This window comes from Sapajus apella, unplaced genomic scaffold, assembly GCF_009761245.1.
Source record: "Sapajus apella isolate SASKATOON/1434 unplaced genomic scaffold, GSC_monkey_1.0 scaffold27, whole genome shotgun sequence".
In the NCBI taxonomy this organism is placed as follows: domain Eukaryota; kingdom Metazoa; phylum Chordata; class Mammalia; order Primates; family Cebidae; genus Sapajus; species Sapajus apella.
In genome coordinates, this window is record NW_022436967.1 from 23,838,086 (window position 1) to 23,856,924 (window position 18,839).

General features: G+C 37.7%; 1 long non-coding RNA gene across 1 annotated transcript; it reads right to left on the bottom strand.

Moving 5' to 3' along the window:
* Positions 1-5,889: 5,889 nt before the first annotated feature.
* On the bottom strand, positions 5,890-18,160 carry LOC116560911. The gene is made up of 3 exons (XR_004273201.1): positions 17,951-18,160; positions 17,605-17,656; positions 5,890-5,983 (listed from the first exon to the last, which is right to left on the bottom strand). It is a non-coding gene; the product is annotated as an uncharacterized LOC116560911 (long non-coding RNA).
* Positions 18,161-18,839: the final 679 nt, after the last annotated feature.

An 18,839-nucleotide genomic window follows, 5' to 3' on the forward strand; every position in this document is an offset into this window, starting at 1 on the left:
ACCACCCTCTGCTGACTCTCTTTTCGGACTCAGACCACTTGCACCCAGTGAATAAACAGCCTTGTTGCCCACACAAAGCCTTTTTAGGTGGTCACTTCATTCAGAGCATGCTTAACATTAAGAAATTATTTTAGGCAGGAAGAGAGGAAAAGGGGGTCTTGGAAAATTTTTGTCTCTTTTAAAGCAGCTCCAGAAATATCTCTAGCAGGAAAACCTGGCTCTTAGAGATAGTCAGGCAACCTTTGATATGCAAATGCCAGCCATTAGAAGCTGATTCCACCCAAACATAGGGATTCCCCCTGTTGTCCTCTTGCCCTTGCCCTCCCCCACATATCCCCACATGTGTAGAACATTATGGTGCCATACATTTGCATATTAAAAGGCTAGGGTGGGAAGTCCAGTTTTTTCGAGGGCTACATGAATGACATGCTCGGTCAGACCAATCCCCTAACCCCTATGCATATCAGACACCACCTCCTCCAGCTTCCTCATGTAATGCTAGTATTTGCTGCACTCGAGGTTTCCTCTCTCCGCTTTGGAGAACCCCCTCCCTCTGTCTCTGTACAGGGGAGCTTCTTCCTTCTTTCTTGCCTATTAAACTCTCCACTCCTTAAAACCACTCCACCTGTGTCCATGTCATTTTATGCAAGTCAGCCTAAGACAAGAGCCCTGGTGTTCCTCCACTTATGGAAGCTGTATCATTTCTTTTCTTTCTTTTCTTTTTTCTTTTCTTTTTTTTTGAGACAGGGTCTTCCTCTTTTACTCAGGTTGGAGTGCAGTGGCACAATCACATCACAGCTCACTGCAGACTCAACTTCCTGGGCTCAAGAAATTCTCCCACCTCAGCATCCCAAGTAGCTGGGACCAGAGGTATGCTCTATCATTCCTGGCTAATTTTTGTATTACTATCATTATTATTATTATTATTATTATTATTTTGGTAGAAACGAGGTTTTGCCATGTTTCTCAGGCTGGTCTCAAATTCCTGGGCTCAAGCAATCTGCCCACTTCAGCCTCCCAAAGTGCTGAGATTACAGGTCTGTGCCACACTCCTGGTCTTGGATTTCTTTCTTTTAGTCCAAATACTCCTTTAATATTTCTGCAGTCTTATAATTCCAATATTTGATCAGGAAGTGAGTCTCTTTTCATTAGTGTTGTGTGAACTCTTTAAATTGATCAATGTAAACAGTGTATTTTCCAGGAGAGTAAATTTTTCCTAAATTATATACTTGATTTTAGTTTCTATTTCAAGTTTTGTAATTTGATTCTTTTTCAGAAATACCTATAATAAAAGAATCAAATCTTTCACTTTTTTCCTCCCACAGATACCATCTTCTCTTTGATAACTTTCACGTTTTATACTTTTCAACTTTCTTTCTATATTCTGGGATGGTTTCTCAAATTCTCTGATGTGTTCATTTTGTTTTTTGCTATTTCAAATATGGATTCAGTTTAATTGCATAGTTTAGTTCCTCTACAATGTTTCTTTATTTTATTTTTATATCTACCAGTCTCTAAAAATCTATTTTCATTTCTTTAATAGGTCATTTAAGAGGTCTGCATTCCTTTAAGTGTGTTATTGATATGTTAATTGGATCATGGGGGTGGTTTCCCCTACCCTGTTCTCATGATAATGAGTGAGTCTCAGGAGATCTGATGGTTTTGTAAGTGTCTGGCATTTCTCCTGCTTGCCCTCACTTCATCTTGTGCCCTGTGAAGAAGGTGCCTGTTTCTCCTTTGCCTTCTGCCATGATTCTAAGTTTCCTGAGGCCCCACCCAGTATTGCAGAAATGTGAGTCAATTCAGCTTCTTTCCTTTATAAATTACCCAGTCTCAGGTATTTCTTCATAGCAGGATGAGAATGGACTTATATAGTTGTATAGTGCTCTTTTTTTGTTTTATAAAAAATACTGTAGGTCTAAACATTTGGTTGACTGCTTCTGCATATTCAGATCTGGTGTTTTCCAATAGGGTCATGAATTGAAATTCCTGACTCACTTTTTTTTTTTTTTTAATAATTCCAACTTTTATTTATATTCAGGGGGTACCTGCGTAGGTTCATTACATGGTTATATTGCATGATGCTGACGCTTGGGATGTGATTGATTCCTTCACCCAGGTACTAAGCATAGTACCCAATAGTTAGCTTTGAACCTTAATCTCCTCTTCTTCCTCCCAGTAGTCCCCAGTGCCTATTTTTGCATCTTTATATCCACATGTACCCAATGTGTAGTTCCTACTTATATAGGTGAGAACATGTGGTGTTTGGTTTTCTGTTCCTGTGTTAATTCACTTAGGATAATGGTCTCTAGCTACATCCATGTTGCTGCAAAGGACCTGATTTCATTTATCATGAAACCTTTGCCAGCTTCTGTGTCCAGAATGGTATTACCTAGGCTGTCTTCCAGAATTAGTATAGTTTGAGGTCTTATATTTAAATCTTTAATCCATCTTGAGTTAATTTTTGTATATGGTGATAGGTAGGGGTCCAGGTTTATTCTCTTGCATATTGCTAACCAGCTATCCCAGCCATCTTTTATTGAATAGGAAGTCTTTTCTTCATTGTTTATTTTTGTTGACTTTGTTGAAGATCAGATGTCTGTAGGTGTGCAGCTTTATTTCTGGGTTCTCTATTTTGTTCCGTTGGTCTACATGTCTGTTTTTGTATCAGTACAAAACGGGCTGTTTTAGTTACCGTAGCCTTATAGTATAGTTTGAAGCTGGGTAATGTGATGTGATGTCTACGGCTTTGTTCTTTTTGAATAGAATTGCTTTGGCAATCTAGAGTCTTTTTAAGTTCTACATGAACTTTGGAATATATATATATATATATTTTTTTTTAATTCTATAAAAACTTATGTTAGTAGCTTGATAGGAATAGCAATGAATCTGTAGTTTGCAATATGGTCATTTTAACTATACTGAATTTTTCAATCCATGAACATGAGATATTTTTATTGGAACCTTGTTAAATCCCTTTTTCTGATTTGTAACTGGATGTACAAATAAACTACAACCTACTATTGCCAGGCAGAAAAATAATTTGGCATAATTTCAAATCGACAATATTTAAATACTGCTTTTATATTTATTTACTAGTGAAAGGGTTGCTGCCTACAAAGAAATTTTTAAATCAAAACCATAATATTAAATAAGAAATATTATTATCATTTCCACTTTGGCAGAGGGAGAATTCCATTACATGTTTCCATGTTACAATTAGAATTCTTTGTAGAGCCCCAAATGCATTATTACTGCTTTCTTGCTGTTTTGATGACCCTCATACACTGGTGTGCCTTGCAATGGTGTAATGGTGTGACTGGCCTTACTCTTCACGCAGCTTATGACTGAGGACACCTGAGCGTTAACAGGATCTTACCTAGAGAAACTTTGCTATATTCCATTGCCTGCCTTCTGTAAAGTCAAACAAAGGAAATATGTGAAAAACCATTATGATATATAACTCAGTACTCTCAATCATCCTTCTTCAGCTCTCCTAATGTACCCATTTTACTTTAGCACAATGATTTCCCACTTAGCAATTGATATTTCCAGGCTATCCTAACTTTGTTTAGACTCTTTCATCTACTTTTTTTTTTTTTATCATTATTCACTATTGATCTTCCTTGAGAATCTTACTCATTAGCCAAAACTTCTCTCTCAATTTCTTGACCTTGCTTGTGATTAGAAAAATGTGTAAGTTGGGAATTAAAAGAAAAAAGAAGAGTAAGCTACATGATGTATGCAATACAATTTTATAACACTTTTTTATTATAAAATAATACCTATTTATTAAAAGAGATTTGGAAAATACAAATAATACAAAAAGAAAATTTGTCATTGATAATCCCACTACCCAGAGAATATCATTGTTAACATTTTGGTATCCTCTCTACATGCACATAAAAAGATACGACAAAGAAATGTTATAAATAAACCATTTAACTTGATTTTAAATTAATAACTTTTCATGAATATAGCCTTTCATATTAGTTAGAATACCATTTTTGTTACTATGCTTTTTTTTTTTTTTTTTTTTTTTTTTTTTTTTGAGACGGAGTTTCGCTCTTGTTACCCAGGCTGGAGTGCAATGGCGCGATCTCGGCTCACCGCAACCTCCGCCTCCTGGGTTCAGGCAATTCTCCTGCCTCAGCCTCCTGAGTAGCTGGGATTACAGGCACGCGCCACCATGCCCAGCTAATTTTTTGTAGCTTTAGTAGAGACGGGGTTTCACCATGTTGACCAGGATGGTCTTGATCTCTTGACCTTGTGATCCGCCCGCCTCGGCCTCCCAAAGTGCTGGGATTACAGGCTTGAGCCACCGCGCCCGGCTGTTACTATGTTAATACCTACATGGTATAATATTATATGAATGTGACAGTTTATTAAATCAGTGTCCTTTGCTTTCAAATTTGCATTATTATACATAATGCTGAGATTAATATATTGGTATTTGTATATGAGTCATATGTATTCCCTTAGTACAAATCCGTAGAAGTATACAGAATTAAAAATCTTAGATAATTAACATAAACTGCTTTTTTGAAAGACTGCAACATTGCTCTCCACAGCAGTATTTTTTGTTAAATCCATTTCCCCATGCCCTTGTAAACTCTATGTTTATTCAGCTGAAATTTTATATCCTCTGACTAGCATCTTCTCAATTCCCCCACCACCTACATTCTGTAAGTTCAACATTTCTATTGTCTTAATTATGCCTTAATTATCTGAAGACATAATTGTCTTAAAACATTTTCTGTTGTTATATTTGAATTCTACAGAAGGGTAATTTATAAAGAATGGAGATTTATTTAGCTCATTCTTCTGGAGGCTGGGAAATCCAAGAGCATGGCACAGCTATCTAATTAGGGCTTTCTTGCTGTGTCATGACTTGGCAAGAGACATTATGTGGCAAGACAGGCAAATGTTCTAGCTCAGGTCTCACTTACTCTTCTTATAAAGCTACCAGTCTCATCATGAAGTTTTTACCCTGAAGATCTTATCTAATGCTAATTACCTCCTGTCTTTGTTCATTTGTGTTGCTATAACAGCAAACCTGAGACTGGATAATTTATAAAGAAAATAGATTCATTTGTCTCTCAATTCTGGTGACAACTGTAGTCCAAGAGCATGGTGCTGTTGTCTGCTCACCTTTTAGTTAGGGCCGTGTGCTACATCACAACATAGTAGGCAAGCAGCATGTAAGGTCTTTTAGGCCAACTGACTGCCCCATGAACGCCATGTTAACCTCTGTGACCTGCATGGACACTCCATATGAGCTCCTGGGAAATCCAAAGTAACTGGAAGACCATGAAAAAAGGAAAAAATGATAAATGCCTGCTGCACCTACGAAACTTTGAGACATTCATTGGTAAGGCCATTGGACTTTGTAATCGACCTTGGTCAACCTCATGACTCCATAACCTACGACCCCCTCCCAGCTTGCAAAAAACCACCCTGAAGTTACTTCTATAACTTTCCACTGCCCACCCCAAACCTGTAAAACCAACTCCTATCCCACCACCCTCCACTGATGCCCTTTTCAGCCTCAGCCCACCTGCACCCAGGTTAATAAACAGTGATGTTGCTCGCACAAATCCTGTTTGGAGGTCTCTTCATTCAGCACACACATTTTAACACAGTGAGGTGAGCAGATGAGTGCAAAGGGACACACAAGAGAGGCTGGTCTCATTTATCACAACCCATTTTACGGGAACTAAGTACTTCCATGTTTCAAACACCTCACACTAGGTTCCACCTCCAAACATTGCCAAATTGGGAACCAAATTTCAACATACTTTTCAGAGGGGACACAGTCAAACCAACAGCATTCTGCCCCTGGCTCTTCAAACTCGTATCTTTTTCAGGTACAAAATACAATCGCCCCGTAGCTGCAAAGTGTTACCTGTTTCAGCAGCAACTCAAACGTTTGAAGTCCAAAGTCTCATTTGAGACTCAAGGCAAGCTCCTTCCAGCTATGAGCCTGTAAAATGGAAAACAAGTTATCGACTTTGAAGTTTCAATGGTGGGAGAAATATTGGGTAAATATTTCAATTTCCAAAAGGAGAAATAGGCCAAAAGAAAGAAGTACCCAGCCCAAGCAAATCCAAAACTCAGCAGGGTAGACATTTAATCTTATAACTGCAAAATAATACTTTATTCCATATGCTGTCTTCTTGACATACTGGGACAGGGTTTGGGCCTCCAAGGCAGCCTTACTTCTAGGGCTGTGCTGGTTGCACAGCTCACATGGTTATTCATATGAGTTGGAGCCCAGTGTCTGTAGCTTTCCCAGGTGGACGTCGCATGCTGCCAGTAGTCCACCCCAGCAGTGGCTGCACTCTTACACTCCACTAGACATTACCGTGGTAGGGACTATCTGTGGCAACTTCACCCCTGAAGCAAGTTTTTGCTTGAGTTCCCAGGCAGATTAATAAGTCCTTTGAAATCTAGGTGGAGACCACCACATCTCTACCTCTCTTGCGTTTTGCAGACCTGCAGAATTAGCACTCCATGGATGTGGACACTACTGAGGCTGATTGCTTGTGCCCTCCAAAGCTGCAGCACAAGCTACGCCTGGAGGTAGCTACACCTGGAGGCACTTGAGACATGGTTGGAGCAGCTAGGATCCAGGGAGCAGCAACGTATGGATGCAGGGAACTTCAGGCGCATCTCAAAAAGCCATTCTGCCCTCCTTGATCTGTGCCTTTTCTCCATTGTGCTAATACACAGCCAAACTCTCTTTTATTCATACTAATCTTATTAGAAAGTAATCACTGGACCACACCCTCAGCAATTTCTTCCAAACTTGCCTGTTTACTCTTAACATGATCAGCCTGTGACTTTTCCAGATATTTTGGCTTTCCTCCCCTTTAGTTATAAATTCTGTTTTAAATTATTCATTTGCTCCTACATCTCAGTATAAGCAGCTCAAAGTAACCACACAGCTCCTTCTCTGATTTGTTTAGAAATTTCTTCCAGAAATTCTAGTTCAACATTCTTAAGTTCTACCTTCATAAAACCCTAGAACATGGACACAATGGAGGCAAGATCTTTGCTACGATATAACAAGGATGGCTTTTACTCCAATTCACAGTAAGATATTCCTTATTTCCATCACATCTTATCAGAATGGTCTTTACTGTACATATTTCTATTAAGAAATATTAATAGAAAATGAACCAACAACAGAGTAAGTTTACAAAGCCATGGATATTTTCTTGAAATGATTAATAAAACTGGTAATCTTAACAAGGATTGATCAAGAATTAAGTAAATAAACATAAACTACCTATAGCAATGAAAAAGTTGATATGGTTACAGAGCTCATAGATGCTAAAAAGATAATATTATAAAGAACTTTATCCTGATAAATATGATTATATAAGTGGAATGAGAAAAAATCCTGAAAAACATAATTAACCAAATATGACAAAAGAAGAAATAGAACATTTAATAGCTCTGTAACTTTTAAAGGAATTGAACCCATTACCAAAACCTTTTCACAAAGAAAACTGTAGGCCCATATGGCTCATCACTAAAATCTATAAACCATCGAAAGAAGAAATCATAAGTTTTACATAAGGCTTTTTAAGTAAATAAAGGTGGAGATAACACACCCCAACTTATTTTATAAGGATGGCATAACCCTCATACTAAAATGTGACAGAGACATTACAAAAAAAATTATCACCCAACTTAGTCACATAAAATGAAAAGCCAGTAGTTTCACATCTGTTTGCATTTAACAAATGTTTTGAGGACTTGAATGTTATAAATCACTCTATTATAATGTGAAACTTTTTTTTTATCAAATGTCACAGGAATGATCAATACCTGATCACTGGAGGGGAAAAACAGAGGAGAAATACAAGTTTCTGCATGTCAGCCAGACATAGGTAACATTGTTTCACAGAGCAGCAGGAATTGCACTAGCATTGTTGTTAACAGAAACTGAAGGGAGAGAACATACTGATTTTGGTATACACCATAATTTTTAACATAGTAATAGACTTCTGAGAGCACTAATGTCTCAGCAATTTAATAGGTGCTCCTTCATTTGTTGGAGTCTAAAGAACCAGGTGTACTTTTACAAACATTCCCATAATTGAGCTTCCATACATATTAAATCCGGAAGAGGCTGAGTGGCTTATTGTGAAATAAGAATAATAACCACAGAGTTCCAGAACATCATGCCACTAAATCTCACTAGCAGAGTTCTAAAATGGGAAAACTAATGGATTTACTTAATACAATACCAATTATTGTGTAGTCTGTGACTTTTCTCCTTGATGAATATTTTTGAGTCCATTAAAAGAATTCCTACTTTAAGACAAAACCCATTGTCAGCAATTTTTTCCGTGTGAAGTTGTAAAAACATTTTCTTAACAACGTCTTATTAATTTTTTCTTAACAACATCTTATTAATTTTTATTACACATCTGAGTATATTTGATGAGTAAAAGGGGAGTCAAATTAATGGTTATAATTCTTAGGAAGAATGCTAATATATCTTCTTTTAATCAACACTTAGTTAAATCCTACTTATTTATTACTTTAAACAACTCTCTACAGAAAAAACTCCAGTGCTATTTATTACTTTTATTCACGAAATATGTTTGTAAAATATTTCCAATGTGTCTACATTTTCTTCACCCTTAATAAAATGTCAGAGTAAGTACAGTTTTGCTGAATTAGGAACTATCTTAATCCTTTGTGATTTAGTTTATCTTCTTATATGGCCAAAGGAAGTCATCTTTTTCGAATGCCTTTCTCAAATAGAAAATAAATTAATATTCATGCTGATTAGGCTGAAGCCTTTGAAGACATTGGTTTGAATAAATAAAGCAAGTCACAGATCCATGCCACTCTAGCATATTTATTAAAACAATCATATCCTTTCAAAAACAACTCAGCATGTTTCCGAGATAGTAATAATACAGGTCACCTCCTTTAGAGCCAGTAGATGAAATAAATGTCTGTGTTGGTGTTATACATTTAAATAATATTGTTTTTCTTTGCCTCTTGTTGATATATGCAGAAGTCAGTATACAATATGCCAACGTGCTCTTGCCACACCTATTACTGTGCAACTTATTCTTAAGCGAATTATACTGATACAATAGGCAGCTCTTTTGCAAGCTTACTTAAAATGTTTTTATTCCTACTCATCCTATGGTCATGTCCTTGTTCCTCTTTTCTCATAAGCATATATTATTAGGCATATCTAATCTTTTTCAGAGTCACTAAAGGGTTTCTGTGAGGCTCTGTGTCTCAATGACCACTATGCATCCAAATGTGCATGTGTACAAACATAATGTCCTGTCTAGAGTCATCTCTACTTACCCCTAGAGTTTCTTATGGTTTAATTCTAGTTTTGGTTTAAGCCAAAGATGTGTTGTTAGATATTCTGATTATCAACCTGGCAAGTCTATTCTTTTGAGCTACTCCTTTTTTCTGTGTCATCCTTCGCTTCAACGAGTTGCTTGTTTTACTCTTCCAGAAACATCACTTCATTATGCAGTCTTCTGCAACTTCTCTAAAAGCTTCTTTATTCACGTTTTAATTCTTCACCTTAGCTTGTTCTTTGTCTATTCCAAACTCAAGAAACCAAAGGGAATTTTATTGTTAGGAAGCATCTAGAGCTGTGGTTACTAAACCAGGGCCCATAGGCCAAATCCAGCCTGCAGCCTGGTTCTATACAGCTCACATACTAGGAATCATTTTATATTTTAAACTGGTTTGGACAAAAACACACAAAAATATTTTATGACACATGAAAAAATATGAAATTCAAATTTAACAGTCCATAAATAAAGTTTTACTGGAAATTAGCCATGCCCATTCATTTACATATCATCTATAGCTGTTTTTGCAATACAAGAGCAGAATTGAGATGTTGCAAGAGACCAAATGGCCTGCAAAGCCTGAAATATTTACTACTAAGTAAGGAAAAAAAGTTTGCTAACACTTGATCTAAAGAATTAGAAAAATGGAAATTGTTGTTCACAAGTTTAAATTATTTCCCCAAAGCCATGGGAATTTATTGCTGAGCCCAGATAGAAACTTTGATTTCTTTATTCATCCACTGGTGCACTCCTTACTGTATCAGATGCTGTCTACCCATTTAAAAAACATAGTTAACCTTGTAACTGAAAGACAAGGAGAAACTCCATTTCTCATTTGATCTTTTGCATTTCCAACATTAGTCAATTACAAAAGACACTGTGGAGGAGATCAACATTTAGACGACTGCTGAAACAGAGATTATCATAGAATGAAGAATTAACTAGGTAACGAAGATTATTTCTACCTTAACTGGGTAGCAAAGATTATTTAGACCTTTACCAACCCTGGGTTTAAAAAAAAAAGTCAATGTTAATTTTAGTTAGAAAGAGTTGTATTAATACTATAGTGTTGCACTTCACATATTACTTTTATATACATGTATATTCTTAGAAAAAAAATAAGAACCCATTTTCTGGGTAATTTATCATCTTGCTTTAAAATAAAGAAACAAGTTCTGCTGCCAAGAGATTTCTCATGTTCCACCTTTGTCAGGATAAATAATTGTTTGATCAAAATAGCAGCTGGCCTGGTGCCCGTGGCTGAGAGAGCTGAATTATTGAACTCTCATTAGTAGTTACAACTCTAGAACCACCAGCAGCCTTCAACCAACTTCCTGATCATCAACCTCCTTTTTCTACTTTTGCCTTGGGAAGAACTACAGTGTCTCCTCTAGACATCCACAGGGCTGTGGGGAGATAGAAGTTCACAGCAGGAATTGCAGTTATTTCTTGTTTCTTCTTTACTGGGCGAAAAAACCGAAGAGACTTCAGAGAAAAGATAAAGCAGCAAATATTCCTTTGTAACTCTAACCTAAAGTTCTACTGCTCTTTTTCATGAAAATACTTTTTTAAAAAATCATATGTGAGAAAGGGGAGGTATCTGTCATCCTTTTCAGAGACTGTCCATGCTGCTACACTGCCCTACTGGGCACTCATTGCTGGCCAGCCTCTGTGGAGCAGTGAAGTTATTGCTGCCTCAGCTTCAGTGCAATGTATGTAGGGAAGACAATACTATCATTTGCTGTCAGCCCCGTAATTCCCTACACCACTAGGCTAGTGAGTGGCTGTGACTTGAAGGTATAGGCATAACTAGAGAGGGTAGGTGGGTAATGAGATATGACAGGACTTTAATATGTACTAAATATGACTGTTGCCAAAGTACAAGGAAAAGACTGACGCTGGCCTGGAGTCTCCATCTGTGGACACAAACCAGTTCAGAGCCTTTTCCCCAATCTCAAGTTCACACTGCTCTGTCATTCAAGGAGAGATGCTGCATTATGATGTAGTCAGAGAATAAATTTTTCTTATTACCTTAGCAATACACTACCATCACCCACAAGAATGGTATTTACTTTGGGCCTTTTCTTCTTCTCCTCACTAACGCAATACATATGATTAAGTGAAAAACAAAAACAAACTAGCATTATCTGTGGCACTGGCAAGAAATGCCTAGTGTTGAATTCCCAAAAGTGTCATCAGATACTCTGTTCATAAAGACTAATAGAATATATTCAAACTCATTGTAGTAAGGCAGACAGAGTCTTAGTATTGGAGAAAATTTAGAGGATTTGGAGACTGGTCTCAAGGGTTTTCAAAATGAGATGGGTTTAAAGCAGATTTTTCCAAGAAGGGTAATTATTATAATTGGACAGTGTTTATAATGCAATAAATTAGGGTTGGTGAATGCATTGAGGTGAGGTGTTGACATGATAAGTAAACCTATGATAAATTATCTGTTTACTGAGGTGAGCAAACTTATCTCTGATGAACTGATTTGTAGGAATTTCTTGAAAATAGTAAAGTTGTTTATTGGTTTAGTTTCATGTTAGAGGGTTTTTGAATTTTTTATTTATTTGTTTTTAGGGAAAAAAAAATAACTAAGGCATGCTGATATAGATGTTTTCAGTTCTCACCAGAATGATGTTTTGTACTCCATGGTTTCAAAAAAAAGCAGATGTGGTATTGACAATCCAAATTTGTGGCTTTGTAGTATTTCTAGCAGTATAAGAAACATACAATCACAAACATATACATTGTTCTAGAATAAATATTAATTTAATTGTTAGGGGTTGTAGAAGACATAATACTTAGAAAGGGGAAATTTTCCTCAGGTAGTACAATTTTTAAAGATTTTCTGTAACCACAATGGAAGATATAGATTTCCATTATTATCCAGATGACTTTCATTCTCCACCTTATCTCTAGATGAAACCATGTAATTTCCTGGTTTAGACTATTACTAGTAGGAAGTATCTAGCCACGTATCGTTTCCAAAACAGAACCATCTCCCCAGTAAAATTCTTAGCAGAGACTTTGAGGTTAAAATTTTATTTTACTGTAGGCCATATCTAATTCACTAATATTTGAAAAATGAAGGTAAACCATATAATCCTTTATATCTAAATTAAAGCCAATTGGTAGGGGTGGCACTTGTTCTAGATACCACAGTTCCAAATTATTGTATCTTTTCTTCTTTTCTTTGTTTTTTATACAAATGACTCCAGCTGACCTTAAAATACTCATTTTGTTTTTTTTCATTGGGCTGGTTGAACTTTTAAGTTCAATGGTACATGTGCAGGTACAAAAAAATAAAAGCTATTTATGACAAACTTGCAGCCAATATCATACTGAATGGGCAAAAGCTGGAAGCATTCCCTTTGAAATCAGGCACTAGACAAGGATGCCCTCTCTCACCACTTCTATTCAACATAGTATTGGAAGTTCTAGCCGGAGCAATCAGGCAAAGAAAAAGAAATAAAGAGTATTCAATTAGGAAAAGAGGAAATCAAATTGTCTCTACTTGCAGATGACATGATTGTATATTTAGAAGACCCCATCTTCTCAGCTCAAAATCTCCATAAACTGATAAGCAACTTCAGCAAAGTTTCAGGATACAAAATAAACGTGCAGAAATCACAAGCATTCCTTTACACCAATAACAGAAAAACAGAGAGCCAAATCAAGAGTGAACTCCCATTCACAATTGCTACAAAGAGACTAAAATACCTAGGAATACATCTAACAAAGGATATAAAGGACCTCTTCAAGGAGAACTATAAACAAAACAAGAGAGGACACAAACAGATGGAAAAAAATTCCATGTTCATGGTTAGGAAGAATCAATACCGTGAAAGTGGCCATATTGCCCAAAGTAATTTATAGATTCAGTGCTATCCCCATCAAACTACCAATAAGATTCTTCACAGAACTGAAAAAACCACTTTAAACTTCATATGGAACCAAAAGAGAGCCCACATAGCCAAGACATTCCTAAGCAAAAAGAACAAGGCTGGAGGTATCACGCTGTCCAACTTCTTATTATACTATGAGGCTATAGTAATCAAAACAACATAGTATTGGTACCAAAACAGAGACATAGACCAATGGAACAGAACATAGGCCTTGGAAGCAACACCACACATATACAACCATTGGCTCTTTGACAAACCTGACCATAGCAAGCAATGGGAAAAGGATCCCCTGTTTAATAAATGGTGTTGGGAAAACTGGCTAGCAATGTGCAGAAAGGAAAAACTGGACCTCTTCCTGTCACCTTACACTAAAATTAACTCCAGTTGGATTAAAGATTTAACATAAGATCTAACACCATAAAAACTCTAGAAGAAAACCTAGGCAAAACCATCCAGGACATAGGCATAGGCATAGGCAAGGGCTTCATGACTAAAACACCAAAAACAATGGCAACAAAAGCAAAGATAGACAAATGTAATCCAATTAAACTTTAGAACTTCTGTACAGCAAAAGAAACAATCATCAGAGCAAATTGGCAACCAACAGAATTGTAAAAAATGTTTGCAATCTACCCATCTGACAAAGGGCTAATATCCAGAATCTACAAGGAAAACAGATTTATAAGAAAAAAAACAAAGAAACCCATTCAAAAGTGGGCAAAGGATTATGAACAGACACTTTTCAAAAGAAGACATACATGAGGCCAACGAACATATGAAAAAATGCTCATTATCACTGGTCATTCAAAAAATGCAAATCAAAACCACATGGAGGTATCATCTGATGCCAGTTAGAATGGCGATCATTAAAAAATCTAGAGACAACAGATGCTGGAGAGGATGTGGAGAAATAGGAATCCTGTTACACTGTTGGTGGGAGTACAAATTGGTTCAAGCATTATGGAAGACAGTGTGGTGATTCCTCAAGGAATTAGAAATAGAAATTCCATTTGATCCAGCAATCCCATAACTCGGTATATACCTAAAGGATTATAAATTGTTCTATTATAAAGACACATGCACATGTATGTTCATTGTGGCACTATGTATAATAGCAAAGACCTGGAACCAACCCAATCACCCATCAATGATAGACGGGACAAAGAAAATGTGGCATGCATACACCATGGAATACTATGCAGACATAAAAAACAATGAGTTCATGTCTTCTGTAGGGACTTGGATGAATCTGTAAACCATCATTCTCAGCAAACTGACACAAGAACAGAAAACCGAACACTGCATGTTCTCACTCACAGGCTGGTGTTGAACAATGACAACATGTGGACTCAGGGAGTAGAGCATCACACATAGGTCAGTTGGGGGGTGCTAGGGGAGGGACAGTGGGGAGTAGGGAGGGTGGGGAGGGATGACATGGGGAGAAATGCTGGATATAGATGAAGGGGGAATGGAGGCAGCAAACCACCTGGTTATGTATGCGCCTATGCAACAATCCTGCATGATCTGCACATGTATCCCAGAACCTAAAGTGCAATAAAAAATTAAAACAAAACAAAATAAAATAAAATTTTAAAAACAGCCAGAGAAAAAGAAACATTTTATACAGAGAAGCAGAGATAATAAACCAATGCAAGCCATAAGATAATGAAACAACAATCTTAAATTACTTAAGAAAAAAAGTCCACCCACAATTCCTTACCAGCAAAAATATCTTTCAACAATGAAGGAGAAATTTTTCATACATACAAAGATAGTGAGATTAATCTCCAGCAGATATGCACTCCAAATACTATTAGAGAAAATTTCTAGTGCATTATTTTGCTAAGACTGCCATAAAAAAATATCATAGAGTGGGTGGCTTAAACAATAGAGATTATTTTCTCACAGTTCTGGAGGCTAGAAGTATGAGACCAAATGGTCAGCAGGTTTAGTTTCTCCTAATATTTCTATCTTGGCTGCCAAAATGGCCACCTTCTTGCTGTGACATCACACAGCCTTTTCTCTGTGTCATACATTTCTGGTATTTCTATCTGTTTCTACTAGAACACCAATCATATTAGATTAGGGCCACGCTCATTGACTTGATCTAAACGTAATTATCTCTTTGAAGGTCCTATCTTCAAATATAGTAATGACACAGGATCCTTTGGGTGCCACTTTGCCAGCCAGAAACCTCTGTGGCTGACAGCACTTCTCATGTTTCACATGTACCCCCTGGGCTTACTCCACCCACTGTCTGACAGGCTGAGCTCAGCTCACACTACCATCCCAGATCCCATGCCCACTGAGAGTGAGGCAGGTGCAGAGCAGTGAGGAGCATGTGAGTGAGTGAGTGCAGGGTCTGGCCACGGCACACAGCCAGGAGCGCCAGCTGCTGACGTGAGGTGGGCAGCTCCAGGCGCTGGCACAGGTTCATGCTCTGTGTGAGGCTGCAGCTGGACCAAGAGTGTTGCAAATGGGTTTTTCCTTAGGTGCTGGCTGGCATCTGGATGAGGGGAACATGACAGTGCCCAATAACTTGGAGATGCCAGCAACCATGGAACTCCAGCATTTCACAGTTTGTTCATTTCTTCTGTCTTCGGCATGGCGAATTGGGTTGTGGGGTGTGTGTTTCAGTTTGTTATTACATCTGGTTTGGCCCCCACTGCCTCGCTCTGGCCTAGGGATCCTGGGCTGGCCCAACCCTGCTGCCCCTTCCTCTCATGTGTGGTGGCCACCAGAGCTGGCAGAGAGCAGGATGGGTATAGTGTTACAGCTCCTTTTCCACCTTCTGTTCAGTAGCTTCTGGGTTCTTGTCCCAGGAAGAATGAGGTTACATGGACAACCAGAGAGTAAGCAAAGCAGAGAAGAGTTTTATTGAGTGACAGAACAGCTTTCAGCAGAGAGGGGAACCAAAGAGTGTAGCCCCTGCCTGAAGGTGGGTAGTCCCAATGTGTGGCTGAGTCTTGGGTTTTTATGGGCTCAGAATGCGGGAGTGCACACTGATTGATCCACTGATGGGCCTGGAAAAAGCACCATTTTGTTGGCTAAAAGGCAGTGAGGAAGTTCTCACTCCAGGTCGTGGATTCTACCTGGAACGGGCAGCCCGGTTGCAGGCTTCAGGCTGTCTTCTGGCTTGAAGGTTGGGTTTCACTAGGGACCTGACCCTGTGTGCCTAGGAATCTGTCTGTTTCCTGAAACTATCAGTAACATTCTGATGTGTACTGGGAGTTAAGACACCAAAGACTTAGGGAATAGGAAAATGTTGCCAGGGTGAAATTGTGAACTGAACACACACACACACACACACATACACACAATTAGCAATGGTAAAATATACATAAACATGCAAGGTTTTTTTTTTTTCTCATTATTTGATCTATGTAAAAATTATTGATAGCTTAAAAAACAATTTACTTTATATTTTATAATATATATAGAAGTAAAAAGTATGACAGTAGTACTATGAAGGGCAGAGGAGAAAAATGAAAACATACTGTTATGAGATTTTATGCTGTATGTGAAGTCATATAATAGTACTTGAAAATAAATTATAATAATATGAAATTATTATATTTTAACCCATTGGCCAACCAAAAAATAAAAGAGATAAAATGAATGAGCCATTTGTGATGATAAAATTAATTGATAAAATAGACCCAATCTAAAGAAGCAAACAAAGATAAAAAATGAACAAAGAAAAGATGAGACAAATAGAAAACAAATAGCAGGGTACTAGATGTAAATCTAATAAGATCAATGATTACATGAATTATAAATAGTCTGGACACTCCAATTACAAGGCAGAGATTTTTAGATTGGATAAAAACAGACCTGTGTGGTTCACAAAATATATTCACTTAGAACATACGGACAGGTAGATTAAAAGTAAAAAGATGGCCAATGTATGTGCGTGTATATATATAAGCAAATACTTAAAAAAGTTTTTTTTTCCCCATTTATTTATTTTATTGCGTTTTAGGTTTTGGGGTACATGTGAAGAACATGCAAAATTGTTGCATAGGAACACACGTGGCAGTGTGATTTGCTGCCTTCCTCCCCATCACCTACATCTGGCATTTCTCCCCTTGCTTTCTCTCCCCAGCTTCCCACCCCCCACCGTCCCTCCCCTATTTCCCCCCAACTGACCCCAGTGTGTAGTGCTCCCCTCCCAATGGGGAAACAAATAAGGTAAGCACCATGCTTATCCTAGTTTACTGCCTGGAGAAAATTTTCACACCACAGAGGAGGGAGAATGAAGCTAGGCACATTTTGTAGTCTCTTTGAGTTGAAGAGATGAAGTTAAAATTCAGGTGGGGGGAGGAGGCAAGAAGTCTAGAACTCACCAGAAGGGATACTGGAGAGCAGGTAGCTTCAGAAAGTGAGGGCTACAGAAACCTGCAAAAGAACACTGAGCCTTTAGTTGAGTTCCAACCGAAGCACATGTGTGAAGAAACTACCTGAACCGGATCATTTGTAATTAAGAATTGATTTTAAAATGTCTAGGGTAACCATTTTAAAAAAATGATATTAAAAAGGAGAAAATAAATAGAGTACAAAAATAGTAATAAGATATAATGAGTAATATAAACAAAGAAAAGGAGAGTAAGGAAACAAAAATAGATGAGCAATTAGATTAAAAACATAATAAGATAATAGACTTAAACCCTATTGTAATCAGTAATTACTTACATAGAAATAGAGAAAACATTTTTATTAAGACAAAATTTCATACTTCCAGAACACTTCCTTCTGACACACTAGATGTGTGGAATTTTTGTCCCATATTGAAAATTCTCCAATGCCAGCTGCACATCATACAATTCCATTGGATTCTGGTACTAATCAGAGTTAGTGCAGACCTCAAAGGATAAGGGCTCAGGCCCACAGGGCTGGCTCCCACTTCAGATACCAATTGAAAGCGGTAGGCTTCCAAAAGAACCAAAACTTCTTTCTGACTTGGTTACAAACAGGAGGTTCCCATAACCCTCTTGTTTGATGATTTTCCAGAACAGCTAAAAGAACTTAGGAAAACATTTATGTTTAACAGTTTACTATAAATGAGATTACAAGCACACAGGTAAACAGTGAGATGAAGAGGTACATAGTGCAAGTTACGTGAGAAGGGGTGCAGAGCTTCTGTGTTCTCACCAGCCATGCCACCCTCCCAGCACCTTCATGTCTTCAGAAACTTGTAAGCTTTTCAAACCTCTTTCTCGTCTGTGTTTGTGTGTGTGTGTGTGTGTGTGTGTGTATGTGTATGTGTATGTGTGTGTGAGCGCGCGCACGTGCATGTGGGTGTGTGTGATGGAAGCTTCACTATAGAGTCATAATTGATTAACTAACTGACCATTGGGGATTATGTCAATATTCAATCCCACTCCCACCCCTGGAGGTAGGGGATGGGGCTAAAAATTCTAACCCTCTAATCACATAGGAGGGGTAACCAGCACCTTCCTGAGGCTATCCAGGAGACCCTGATACCAATCATCTTACGTGCACACAAACAGAGACTTATGGTTTTGGAGATTCTAAGTGTTTTAGGAGCTGTGTGCCAGCAAACAAGTGGGGAGAAGGAGAG